The 13541-nt window shown below is 32.8% G+C and overlaps 1 protein-coding gene across 1 annotated transcript in view; it reads right to left on the bottom strand.

Annotated features, from left to right (window-relative positions):
- The window catches only part of LOC124542947 (amyloid beta A4 precursor protein-binding family B member 1-interacting protein), a 110722-nt gene that overhangs the window by 38281 nt on the left and 58900 nt on the right, over positions 1–13541 (bottom strand). The gene's annotated exons all lie outside the window — the stretch shown is intronic.

The raw sequence follows: 13541 nt of genomic DNA on the forward strand, positions 1-13541 counted from the left end.
TTTCCATCGATTCTAGAGCGTCTACTTTTTTCATACCATATTGTTTTCACTACGATGTTCTAAATTATGATATATGGGTCGTCTATATATAAACAATACGATCTCATATCTAAGAAAAGATTCAGAAATAAAAAAAAATTCGTTGAAACCATCAAATGCGGCACCGTAAGAGATGCGAGTTATGTTAAGAGTCTGACTTTCAACATGCAATATTACAGCTGAAACCTGTAGTTCTGACTTTTTGATTATGATCATTACTTTATCAGTACATATGTTATGCATATTATGCGGGGGAATGAGGAACATATCTGTGAGGAAGGTCTTGAGCATGGATGTGGATGGATATAGAGGTAGAGGAAGACCAAAGAAACGATGAATGGATTGTGCGAAAGAGGATATGATTTGAAAGAATGTTACTACGTCTGACAGAGATGTATGGAAGGTGAAGACAGAAGTGGGATAAGGGCAGGAGGATGATGATGATGACTTTATCACTGTATAAGAGAATTAAAAAAATCGTCTAATCGTCAGTTACATTGATTTCCTTAAGCATATTCAATTTGTATTAAATAAGTAACGAACGTGAGTTGTTTGCCGATGATTCGTTCAAGCCGGCGCGTGATTCACGTCTATTGTTTGTACAAGCGTATACAAGCGTGTTTATCGCAACGAGTGCGCAAATATGATAATCGGGTTAGCTCCATCCAATGCGGATATCACGGGAACATTTCATTGGATGCGGGAAAAATTTGTATATATAATTACGGGCTAAAGCAGGGCGCTGCTGCTGAATATCATGCAATGAATATTTTAATTTAATAGACCGCTACACAGCATTGCTTAGTATTGTTGCGTTCTGGTTCTGCTAAAGGGCGAATGAGCCAGTGTTACAACAGGCACAAGATGAATAACATTTCAGCTCTTAGAGGTAGCACATTGGCGATTTAAGTATTGATTAATAATTCTTACAGACATTATCTTTAGGCGGTGGTGCCAACTTAATATTAGGGGACCATTTGCAAGTGCGCCTACCTATACAATAAAAAACAATAATATTAAGATTGAAGTTAACGTTTATAAACATTTTGAGCCATTAATTTATTACATCAAATAAATTCAGTATATCAGCAAATATTTATTTTAATTATTAAATATCTACTATCGATTTAAATGAATATAATGTGTAATGGGTTTACAGTCTCATAAACACGAGTCGAAGTTCCTTAACCTACAGTATTATGTTACTAGCACATATTATAATTGCGGTATGTAATTGTAAATGTGTCAAGGTAATTGATTTGTCTTACATTCATAAAATATTTCTCGGAGAGAAGCTCAACCTTTCTTCTGAATTCCTCTGTTTATTGGGGAAAATCGCATGAAAATCCGTTCAGTAGTTTTGGAGATTATCGGTAACATACAGACAGACAGACGCGGCCGGGGGACTTTATTTTATAATAGATGATGGTTTGTAATATGAAGTGATAACATAGCTTGTAAAAAAACAAGTTGTAATCTAACGATCTTTGAATATGAGATTGAAATAAGCAAAGCAACCAAAACTATGACATAAAATCATAATTAACTGGTTAGACATTTAATTACAGTCATAACTGTTCTATTTGATGTTAATTTTGACGTGTTTATATTATGAAGCGTTCACGGAGATTGATTTAATAACGAGAGCTCGGTAGTAATATTGCAATTAATTTTGTGTACCACGTATGCCTAATCGGCTTAATCAGACAGCTTTAGTTTACAAAGAGGAACGCGTTACGCGACGCTCATGCTCAACTATATCCTAGTTAGTCACTTTACCCTTAGCGTTCGTGCAGACGACGGATGCCAGCCAACTTAAACAATAGGCCTTGATGAACGCAATCAGCTGCAATTCGAAACGACGTTGTCACACCTGTGTTATACGTTAGGTACCATTGAATATCATCTTGATAAGATATTAGGCGTGTCAATGTATCTACTTCAAATCATTATTACTACATTATGTACTAAAGACCCGCCCCGGTTTCTCACGGGTGCAAAGCTGACACTAAATATGAATGTCTTACAAAATTCACAGCTATTTTCTCATTAGACAATGCGAACCGCTATGTCCTTGCGATTTTTATTGGTAACATCTTCGAATATATTCTATTAAATTACATGATGTAAGGATTAATGCAGTGTTGTTTAAAATCGCTTCAAAAATAAGTTATTATTTCTCGTAAAAAGTAAAAAATGTTTCATCATCATCATCATCATGTTATTATTTCTCGTAATATTATTATTAGTGTTTAGCGATTATTTCTCATAAAAAGTAAAAAATGTTTAAGGTGGGTTAATATTTAAGAGACAGACAAAGATCCTCGCACATTTTTGAACATTTTTAAGGTGTACAATACTGTAGTACTTTATTTTGATCTATTTCGTAGGGTTCAGCCAGCTTTTGCAATGTAAGCACAAATATGTGTTTATTTACGACATTATTTTAGAAACCTCTAGCATATAAACCTTCCTCTTGAATCAATCTATCTATTTAAAAAAGCCGCTTTACATTCCACTGTGTAAGTTTAAAGATCTAAGCATACATAGGGACAGAGAGCGGTAAGCGACTTTGTTTTATACTATGTAATGATACAAAGGTTGACTGGCAGACATTTCCTAGTTAGCGTTAAGTCCGCCTTGTACAATGCAATTGTTTGTAGTCAATATACTTTAATAAATAGAAATAAGTTGTGCATTTCTCCACGGTTTAATATAAGTAAAGTAAATCAATAATAACAAAGTTGAAACTCGATTCGAATAATCGTGAAATGCTTGATAGTTATATGCGAAATTGACTATAGTAATAATTAATTACATGGTTAGTTTACACGCATCAAATTAACGTATCATCGAATTTCGGTTTTCAATATTACTCAGTATAGATAGAAGCGAGTGTAATATTTACATCTATACATATAATAAAATTGGAGTGTCTGTTTGTAATATTAAAATAGCCCTTTTTTACTCAATGCATGTGTAACTATCTATACAAGGTATATACATATAACAAAATAACATTTTTTGCAATTTTTGTCGGTCTGTCTGTCTGTTTGTTTGTTCCGGCTAAACTCTGGAATGGCTGGACCGATTTTGACGGGACTCTCGCTGGCAGGTAACTGATATAATAGGGTACTCCCTAGCCTAAGTTACTTTAGGCTAAAATATTTCTTTTTTTTTGTGTAAAATCAAACGCGTACAAGGTCCCGGGCTCAGCCAGTATAATAATATAACACATGGGACGATTTTCGTTGTGATTTTTGGAACAAAATTTTGCAAAGCAATTTTGTATCAGTGAAAATGCAATGTAATATTAAATATTCGTTAAAAGTATTTTCATCTGTTATTTATAACTTGAATTTCATTTTTTATGTTAATTTTGGAAGTCTTACTTTGTTCATTGTATTAAAGACTCAACGAATCTAATTGTAAGCATAATATACATCAACGACACTTAACCATCACTCCACGATGACTTTACCCTTTAAGCTTAATGCTTATCCACTTCACTCAACAACATAAACTATATTCCCCCTTCGCATACAAAATGCTAAATTATAATTATATTCTATATTTCTGTAAAAGCCTCCCATCGAAGTAAACATTATGAAATGCAATTAAACAATTGACGTCTACTTTTTGAACTATAGGTGAAAGTAATAGTTCGAACATTGATAACAATTTATTGGTGAGTCAGTGTAACTACAGGCACGATTGGAACAAAATGTTGGTGACCAATGTTGGGGGTTGATGTTTGTTAATATTTCTTGCAATGCTAATAATATGAAAATGACGTCATTGTTGTATTTCTGCATGTTGGTTGGTCACCAATTGCATAACCTCTCGCATCAATGGCGCTAACAATCCAAAACATGTCTCTGATCTACGTTTTAAAACTAGACTATATGATACCATAAAATCAAATCGCTGTTTAATTAATATTTTATTTCCATGCTACGTCAACAGTACAAAAATGCAATAGTTTTTAAAGTATTTCAATTTATTTGCGTTCGGGAATTTGTTATACGGCGCGGTGTTTCAATTGACTCGTCAGTGAATTTCGTTCGCTTTGTGCATCATTGCGTATGAATTTCTCTGGTCTGTATATGTATTGAATTATCATGTTTGTATCTGGAAGCTTTATAGTTGCGTTAAAGGGAATATAGGTTACCTATAACTTACCAATACATCGTGTAGTATACTTTCGATTAATGCTTGATTTTTATTTATATTAACAAAATGAAGAATGTGACAAGAATAATATTGAAACCAAAATATAATTATAAATGTGTAAGTTACTCTTTCTGTCAGTCGCTCTTTCACGACCAAACCGCTGAACCGATTTTGATGGAGTTTGGTGCGAAGCAAACTTGAACTGAAAGAAAGGACATAGGCTACATTTTTGTCCAACGCATGTCACATATAGTCTTTACCATTATCAAATTACAAATGAGGTTATAAATAGAAGAGGTTTGATATATTTCTTACACTGTATCTCGTACTAAGTTAATCCCGCGGCGCCATTGGATGTTCCACATCAGAAATGTTTATGTTATTAATTCGCGCAACGGCGAGGTGCAATAAACGCAAGTTACTTTATTACAAATTCTAAACTTCCTTCGAAGCTACGCTAAACGAAAATAACTAAAGTTGGCTATTAGCACTGTAAACAATTTGGTAACCAGGTAAATACCTATTAATTTATTCTATAACTACTTATTTTTAGAAAAATTAAATGCATTTTGAAATTGTTAGAACTTAATCTGCTCCGATAAAATAAACATAAAAAGTAACATGAATCTTTCAAATCATTCATGAACATTTCGCCAAGTACTGCCTAATACCATTCATTAAAGCTATTGAAATGGTTTGATGCAATGAAATAAAAAGTTCAAAAGAAAAGCCGATTAGGTCAATTAGTTACCGAGACCACGTCAATTATATTTTATCTACATTTTAATTTATTACGATATAAGAAACATTCTCTTTATTAACAATAAGTAGCTTATCAGATTATCTTCTATTCTTTTATTAAACACATTTCTAATTATATCGATTCAAATAAAAAAAGAATTCGATGTTAACGAGCTGAAATTGCCCAGAGTCGAGATGGCCCAGTGGTTAGAACGCGTGCATCTTAACCGACGAATGCGGGTTCAAACCCAGACATGCAGCGCTGATTCATGTGCTTTATTTTGTCTTTATAACTCATCTCGTGCTCGACGGTGAAGGAAAACATCGTGAGGAAACCTGTATGTGACAAATTTCATAGAAGTTCTGCCACATGTGTATTCCACCAACCCGCATTGGAACAGCGTGGTGGAATATGTTCCAAACCTTCTCCTCAAAGGCAGAGGAGGCCTTTAGCCCAGCAGTAGGAATTTACAGGCTGTTCTTGTTGAGCTGAAATTATAACTTTTTAAAAGCTTAAACTTCATTTCATTTGAATAGTCCGATTTTAGTATTTTTAAAGTACATTTGAATACATAAATATTATTCTGTGCAACTTTTTATGTGTGTATTTAAAAACCTTTCTCGTATATCTCTTAACTTAAATTCCTGAACGAATTCCCGTGTAACTTTCTAAAAACAAAACATGAAACAATAAAACTAATTGTTTTGTTTCTCAATGAATACTAAACTTTGTCGCCTACATAAAAACATTAACAAAAGATATTCAAAGGCATTAAAATACTGATATATTGCACGCTTAGTTAGTGTTCACGTTAATATAAATGCTTAATTATTGTCGAAGGTTGTATTTGTACTGAGGACCATAATGACTTTTATGATACTTTCACTTTAGTGTAGGCTATTTTAGAACGAGATTATATAACGAGTAATTGTAAAGCCGTTGGTCTTTTCAAAAATAGAAAACTATCTGGCAACACTATAGAAATAATATAAATATACTATATCTATACGTATAATAAAAATGGAGTGTATGTTTGTAATATTAAAATAATTATCAAATGCATGGTATGTATATATACCAAAATAGTATTAGTGTATGTTTTTTCCGACTAATCTCTGAAACGGCTGGACCCATTTTGACGGAACTTTCACTGGCAGAAAGTTGATGTTATAAGCAGTAACTTAGACAGCATCAATAAGTTTTGTTGTAAGATTTAAACACGGAGGAAGTCGCAGGCAGTGTTAGTATAATATAATATAGTCAACCTTAGATCAAGTATGATAAACATTGGAATAAATTAATGAAGGTTTTGAATGTATGAAATGTACTGAATGGATTGACTTAACAAATCTGCTCTGGCATTCGGTATCTATTCAAGGTACCGAATGCCAGAGCTGATATACATAACGTGAGTTAAGTAGACCGCGACAGAATTGGATCAGGGTGGATGAAATAGCGATGGGATTACTTGCGACTCCAAATAATACGAGTTTTCTCTGAAGCTTACGGATAAATTTATATCTAGGTTGAATATTAAAGAAATTTAAATAATACAATTCAAAGGTATGGACAACACGATTTTGGAGGTACAATTCAAAATTAATGAATAATCAGGAATTAATAATATATTATTAAGGATGTCTTGTTGGGTCTGTGAGACATGATATATAAAGCTAAAAGCTTACATATAGGTATCAAATGAATAAAATCACATGACGATTGCGACGACTATTTCATTTACTTTTAATATAACTTTTTTATAAAAGCATTTTTTTAAACGATTTAAGTAATGATCTTTAATATGTACTTTAAAAATAATAACGAATGGTACCTCGAGTAGCTAATATACTGGAACAAATTCATCTAAGTCAGCAACGTGATAAATGACTATTCCTGTCGCGATCCCTAGAAATATACTAAAAGAACGTTTATTTTAGTTAATGCTTCTTTTTTGTAAATGTATGTATGTTATGTATTGTTATGGTTTTTACTTCGACGATGAGGTTCTGTGCCATCTCGTCAGAGTAAGTAAACCCTGCTCAATAAATTCTTCGGCGACTGAATATTTTGTTAGGTACGATTTGCAGAATGTGAGAGAGCGTGAGATTATTAACAATAGTTGTACTTGAAGTTTAGTGTTTAGTTAATTGCTTTCATCATTAATAAACCCTTTTAATATTTACAGTTTAACTTTGTCAAAGCGTTAAAAAGTAAACTAGCTTATCTGTTCGTTTGATTTCCAGTTATTATTCAAAATATTATAAGCTGAAATACACAAATGGCTTTAGGAGAACAGTTCTTAGGCGCCATTTTGTTGATTAAAAATGTTGTTAGGCTCCCGGCGTTATTATCACCATTACTCCCAAATGGCTTGTAGAATGAATGTTCAAATTAATTTATCACTATTTTATTGTTATTAAAAAATTAAATACGCATATACTTAAATGTTATGAATTTAAGTATAGTGGTCATGTTCGAAATGAAAATGAGCTAAGTTGTTGTTTGACTGCATTAGTTGCCACAATTTGTAGAGTGAGTTCCTTTGCTATGTCATATTATATATAAATTTTATTATGTTATTTAACTGTGTCTGTACTTTATTGCCAAGCCGCATCGTAATCTGAATTAATATGCCTTATTGAAAGGTAGTGGTTTGTATATTCAATTGAAGCGCTATAATAAATTTTAATTTGAATATAAACATAGAACATGATAGAATACATGACCACAGTGTATACAACTAGTTTTCGTCCGCGGATACGCTTTCGTTTTAGGGGTCGATATGTGTAAGACAAAAAGTAGCCTATGTTCTTTCTAGGAATTCAAGTTTGCTTCACACCAAATTTCATCAAATTCGGTTATTCGACAAACAAACAGACAGAGTTACTTTCACATTTATAATATTGAAATAGATTATGAAAAGTTAAAAATTTTAAAATGCAACAAATGTTTAGGATTGCATATAGAAGCTGTATGTTTTGAGTATTATATTTACATAACATATATTTGTAGTATTTACTGTACAGTAAATTCTGATATAGTATTTATTGTTATGTTTGATAATGTACCTCAAAACACGAAGAAAATAAGCACACAAACTATAAAAAAACGAAGCTTATCAATCAATTTGGAGCACTTAAATAGCAATTCATCTAAACTTCATTAGATTTATCTCGGACGCACGCATGATGAAAGCGAAACGAGTGAAAGTGGTGGACCAGGATACGGCGTGTACGATGTTCGTTTGTGCATCAAATATCGCTGAAATAGAATAATAGCGTCCAATGGTCCGTTAACCTGTATAACGCCTAGATGTTGAAATTCCCCAGTTTAGTTCAAACAATGACCAAAACGACGAATTGTTTTGAATTGCATTGTTGTATAATATCTGTCCTTTGTTTGTGTAAATGACTACAGATGTTGTTATTGGTTACGTCACAATCGGAACGGTAACCATTTTAACGGCGACTACCTCGGTTGGTTAGTGTACAAGCTGCACGCAGATCACGATATCCTAGGAAATTGGCAGTTTTATCACTGCCGTTTCTGGAAAGCACGTCAAGTCTATGGTGCATTTAAACTTTCTCTGGTCGTGTAAGATTACGTTCCATTATGAGAATTTAAAAATAGGGACTATAATGTCCCCTTCATAGTAAGATTGTTGACATCGCCCCCCTTGACGGGTTCAACATTTCCCATCATCACTGTTAAAAGTCATAAACACAATTGTTGTTTATTTTTACTCGGCAAAAAACAACATAAACCATGTCGCAGTTACATATCAACTCATATATGAAGGGCAAGTGTCAACATTGTTTACAAAACTTCAACATAATAAGTTTGTAAAGTTATTTCAGTGCAAATGCACGTAATTCAGGTAGAACGCCGGTCATTGGCCCGCCCGTACCCGCATATCAACGATCATTACGATGATTGCCTATTTAAAATGTACTTTATACTTTATTGCTTCTAGTAATTAAGATCGAAATTTCTATTTTATCATGATTTGGTTTATATGTTATTAATGACACTAAAACATAAAAAAATATTATCAATTAGGTTGACAAAAAGCTTTCACAGAACCAAAATAGTTACAATGTAAGGATACGTGTATTTATGTTTATATTTAGTTTGTAATTAACGAAATATCTGGGGTCGTTGTACGGATGCTTTCACTTATGCTTTTTACTATGCAATTATAGAGTAGATCTCACAGTACAGAGGAGTCTTACAGCGGGATAATGTATTTATTATTTATAGATAAGCTAATGGTACCCGCTTTTACAAATTGTGAAAACTAGTTTTACCTTAGTAGTTAGTAGATCAACGACGATCATATATATTATCACTGCTTGTACATTAAATATTGAAAATAATGACGATAAGCGTACAAAGTATCAACAATAGAATATTCATTTATGAAAGCTATATTTATTTACTTGATGGTAGGGTTTTTCACACTTTTTGTGTCGGACTGGATGTATACATCTGTACGTTTTCCGTAGTAGAGGATTTGTGGGACATACCGATAGACTAAAAACTAGTGGTACCCATCTTTTCGGTGTGGCAGAAGCGCTTTCGGTATACAAGGAAAGCGATTCCACGGTGGGCAAAACGTTGGGTATGAGGTAGTCAAACACCAAGGCGGCGACAGTAGCGTTGATAGGCTTCGGGCCCAATTGGACTTCGTCTTTCAGGGTTGATACCACACATCACATATTTCATCACCATACAGCAATACAAGGTGATATTATTTCAAGCATAACAGTCATGTATTAGCGAAATACCCTCTTAGTCCAAAGAGGCAAAGTTTCATTGTCTTTGATTGGTGGTCACCACTATTTTTGCCCATTTATTATTGTCTATTTATTTGAACAATGTCCTCTGTTTAGGTAAGTTATGCATTTAAAGGTAGGTACTTTATCCTTAACAACAAATAATAAATGCAATAGATAAATTCGATATTAGAAACTACGAGTGTTCATTGATATCATAATTAAATACTACATGAAGCTAAAGTCTAATCTAAACAATAGATTACCTAAAAGATCAGTCATTAATAAGCGGCTGAGTAACTACAACAAGAATAAAAATCGGATATTAAGCCCTTGCGAGGGGAATTGTAGGCTGCGTGAATTTGCATATGTACTAAACACAGCCTACCGATAATATGCACATCAAAGAACCCCTAATAAAAACCTTCGCACCCTTCGAGAACAAAAGCTCGATCAATTTTCGAAACCTCAAACCTTCAATAAGAAATTATTGTTTGTATTAGTTAACGATAACCGTATATCTTAGGAACTATTTTGTTACGTCTCTTGTGCCTGTAGTTATTGATTCGTTTATAAATAAGATACTTTTACTTCTAAACTAGATACTTTACATAATTTATTACTATAATTATCTATAATATATGATAAGAATTAGCACCATCTTAGTTCCCCTGTACTTATTGTTACAATGGCTCACTCAAACCGGAACGCAAAATGTATTTATGTATGGCGCAGTATATTACGTATGTGGGTGGCACCTACCTCAACTAACATTTGAAACCACCTTGTAGTAAGTCGGTAAGTACAAGTATCTTTTTGTCAAATCGTGCAACTTAATTGATACCAGTTTCATTAAATCATTTCATCAGAATAAATTTATAACTTGTTTATAAAAAGTTGTTACATTTTTAATATTTTTTCACGGGCTTGTATAAATGTAATAATTGGTTATTTTTAAGTCGGTTTACCTCGGAATGTTTTAATAAAAATTTTGAATATAAGAAATGTTCAGGTTAATGTTAATCAAATTATTTTTATTAGTTGTCATTAATAATTTTAAAGATTTAAAGATTTTAAATCGCGCTATAGTTGTCTTCGATTTTTACAATATGTAAGACATTGGTCAAAATAAAATTTGAGTTTCCTGGATCAATAGTTCTTTCATTCGTCATCTAACAAGAAGATTTATAATATACTTGTAGTTAAATTTAAAAAAAATCAACCTGTCTGGATAAGCTTCTTTAAAGTAAAAAAAATTTTATTCTACATAGTAATGTGTCTAATTTCATCGAAATTCTGCCACATGTGCATTCCTCCAAACCGTATTGGAACAGCGTAGTGGAATATGTTCCAAAACCATCTCCATAATGGGAGAGGAGGCTTTAGCACAGCAGTGGGAAATTTACAGGCTTAACTTTAATATAGTAAAAAAAAAATCCTTAAAAATCGAATAGGGTTACGATAAAATATATAAAAAAAATTGGTCATCGAAACAGCAAAAAACGAGCAAGTGACGAATAGCCACTAGACGTAAAACTCGATGAGTTGGAGTGAGTAATTGAATATATTCGTACATTTTCGTTTATGGGTTTTAAGGGTGCTCACATCAGCAGTTCCACAAATGACAGTTAAATCTAAAGATAAACTTTCTGGCTATGCTGGATAGGTTCGCTTGTATCAAAGCAAGGTAAACAAATGATTAACGGCTGTTCTCAAGTTGGACCCTATTATACGAATTCGTTACGAGTTCGCATAAAAAGACTACGAGTACAATCGCTGTTTGGTCGGGACAAACTGTTTTATATGCTCGTTTTGGCAAGCTCGTAATTGGCTGGAGGTGAAAATAAGGAATACGGCTGTAATTAAATAATATAATCGATAGTTAATAAAAAAACTGTGAAGTAAACACCTTCGATTTTTGAGCTGTTTTTTGACATTTCTGACTAAATAATATTGTTAACTAAATATAAAGAACTATAAAGTATGTTTCTAATATATCGTTATAATGTTTAATTACAAAATTATGAGTACTTTTACAGTAACAATTGTATAAAGATTTATTTATGTTTCATTATAAAATATAACTTACGATTATATTGCCATATACTTAATTAATTATTTCATTTGAATTTCACTCACACACAATATTATACCTACCTACCTAGCTTACTGCGAGAAGATCTTGAATATCTTTTTAAGGCGTCTTGTTTTATCGACTGGCCTGTGACTTTATTTTTGATGCAATAGGAGCCATAGTTTTGCTGTTAATCGTTGAACTATTAGCTTTCGTATACATTATTCAAGATACAAGCTACAGCCCATAAAATGATACAATGAGTCTACAAAAGTTGATGTGCAACATAAAGTTCTGTTGTATCATACAGATCGATTAAGTGGCAAAGACAATGCGTTGTTAAAATAAATTACCTCTATTTAAACCAAATTGAAGAATACATGTGATAGAAACATTGCATCTCAAAGTTATTAAATCACCTTGTTGGTTATAAATCATAAAACTTCAACCCAATACTAAAATTATAATGACATCTTGAGTATCATTAAATTATTTTTTTATAAATAGCTGTGCCCGCTCCTTTCTTGTGACTTTGAATTTAACTAAATAGGTATTATTTAGTTCGCAAATTTTGCTACAATATGTTAATTCTGTATTCAGCTATTGTGATATGAAGTCGTTAGTAAGTTATTTCATCAGCTAAAGAAAAAAAAAGCTAAAGAAAAAGAAAGTCCCGTCATAATCGGTCCAGCCGTTCCAGATATTAGCCGGAAGAAATAAATGGACAGACGAACAAAATCTGTAAACAATGTTATTTTGGTTTATGTACCGTGTATACATACACATGCATTTAGTAAAAAGTAGTTACTTTTATATTTTGACAGACATTTCAATTTTATTAGGTAGTACATGTATGTATTTAATTAAATGTTTGAAAAATAACACTGGCAAACTATTTTACTAGGCATTCGGTGGTATGAATGTTACAACATTTTAAATAGCACAAAGTTAATTGCTCAAAACATTGGTATACGGACACGTTACACTCCGGGGTGTAACAATCACATATCCGACTAATAACCGACAAGACGGTGTAGTGCTTTACAACATTAATAACTTTGACGCGTCTGGCGCTGCCTACGTCTATGTACGTGTTTATGTACGTGTTTGTGTACGTGTTTACACACATGCACGGCGGGCATCACGCAGCGGTAGTTGCGCGTGGCGTCGCATATTTTAATGAAGGCAAAGCGTCCGACGTACTGCGTGGATGAAATAAAATAGGTAGTTTCCGCGAAGAGCGTTTTGGCTTTGAGTTTATTTTATTCCCACAAGCATAATAAGGCTATCATACCACTAACATTTGCACGCCACCTCGTCGAAAGCTCGGCTAAGCAAACCCACCCACGAATTTATTCAAATCGAAATAATAATATTTTATTATCATGTATAGTATAGTAGCACCCTGTATATTTCCCGCGGCTGGGCTAAGGCCTCCTTTTCCTCGAGAAGGTTAGAAGCATATTTCACAACACCTTCAATGCGGGTTCGTGGATTCACATGTGAAGAATTTCGTTAAAATTAGACACATGCAGGTTTCCTCACGATGTTTTCCTTCGCTATTTTTTTACTAATCATTAAAGCATATTAAAATGAGTTACTTACTATGATAAGAATGAGTATTACTTCTTAAATAAAATAAAAAATAGCATTTTGGTTTTGTAATATCATTAATGTTGCATGAAAATGTGTAGAATGTAATAAGTTTACCTGAAACTAATGTAACTATATTATGTAA

The sequence above is a fragment of the Vanessa cardui genome, chromosome Z (assembly GCF_905220365.1).
Source record: "Vanessa cardui chromosome Z, ilVanCard2.1, whole genome shotgun sequence".
Lineage (NCBI taxonomy): Eukaryota > Metazoa > Arthropoda > Insecta > Lepidoptera > Nymphalidae > Vanessa > Vanessa cardui.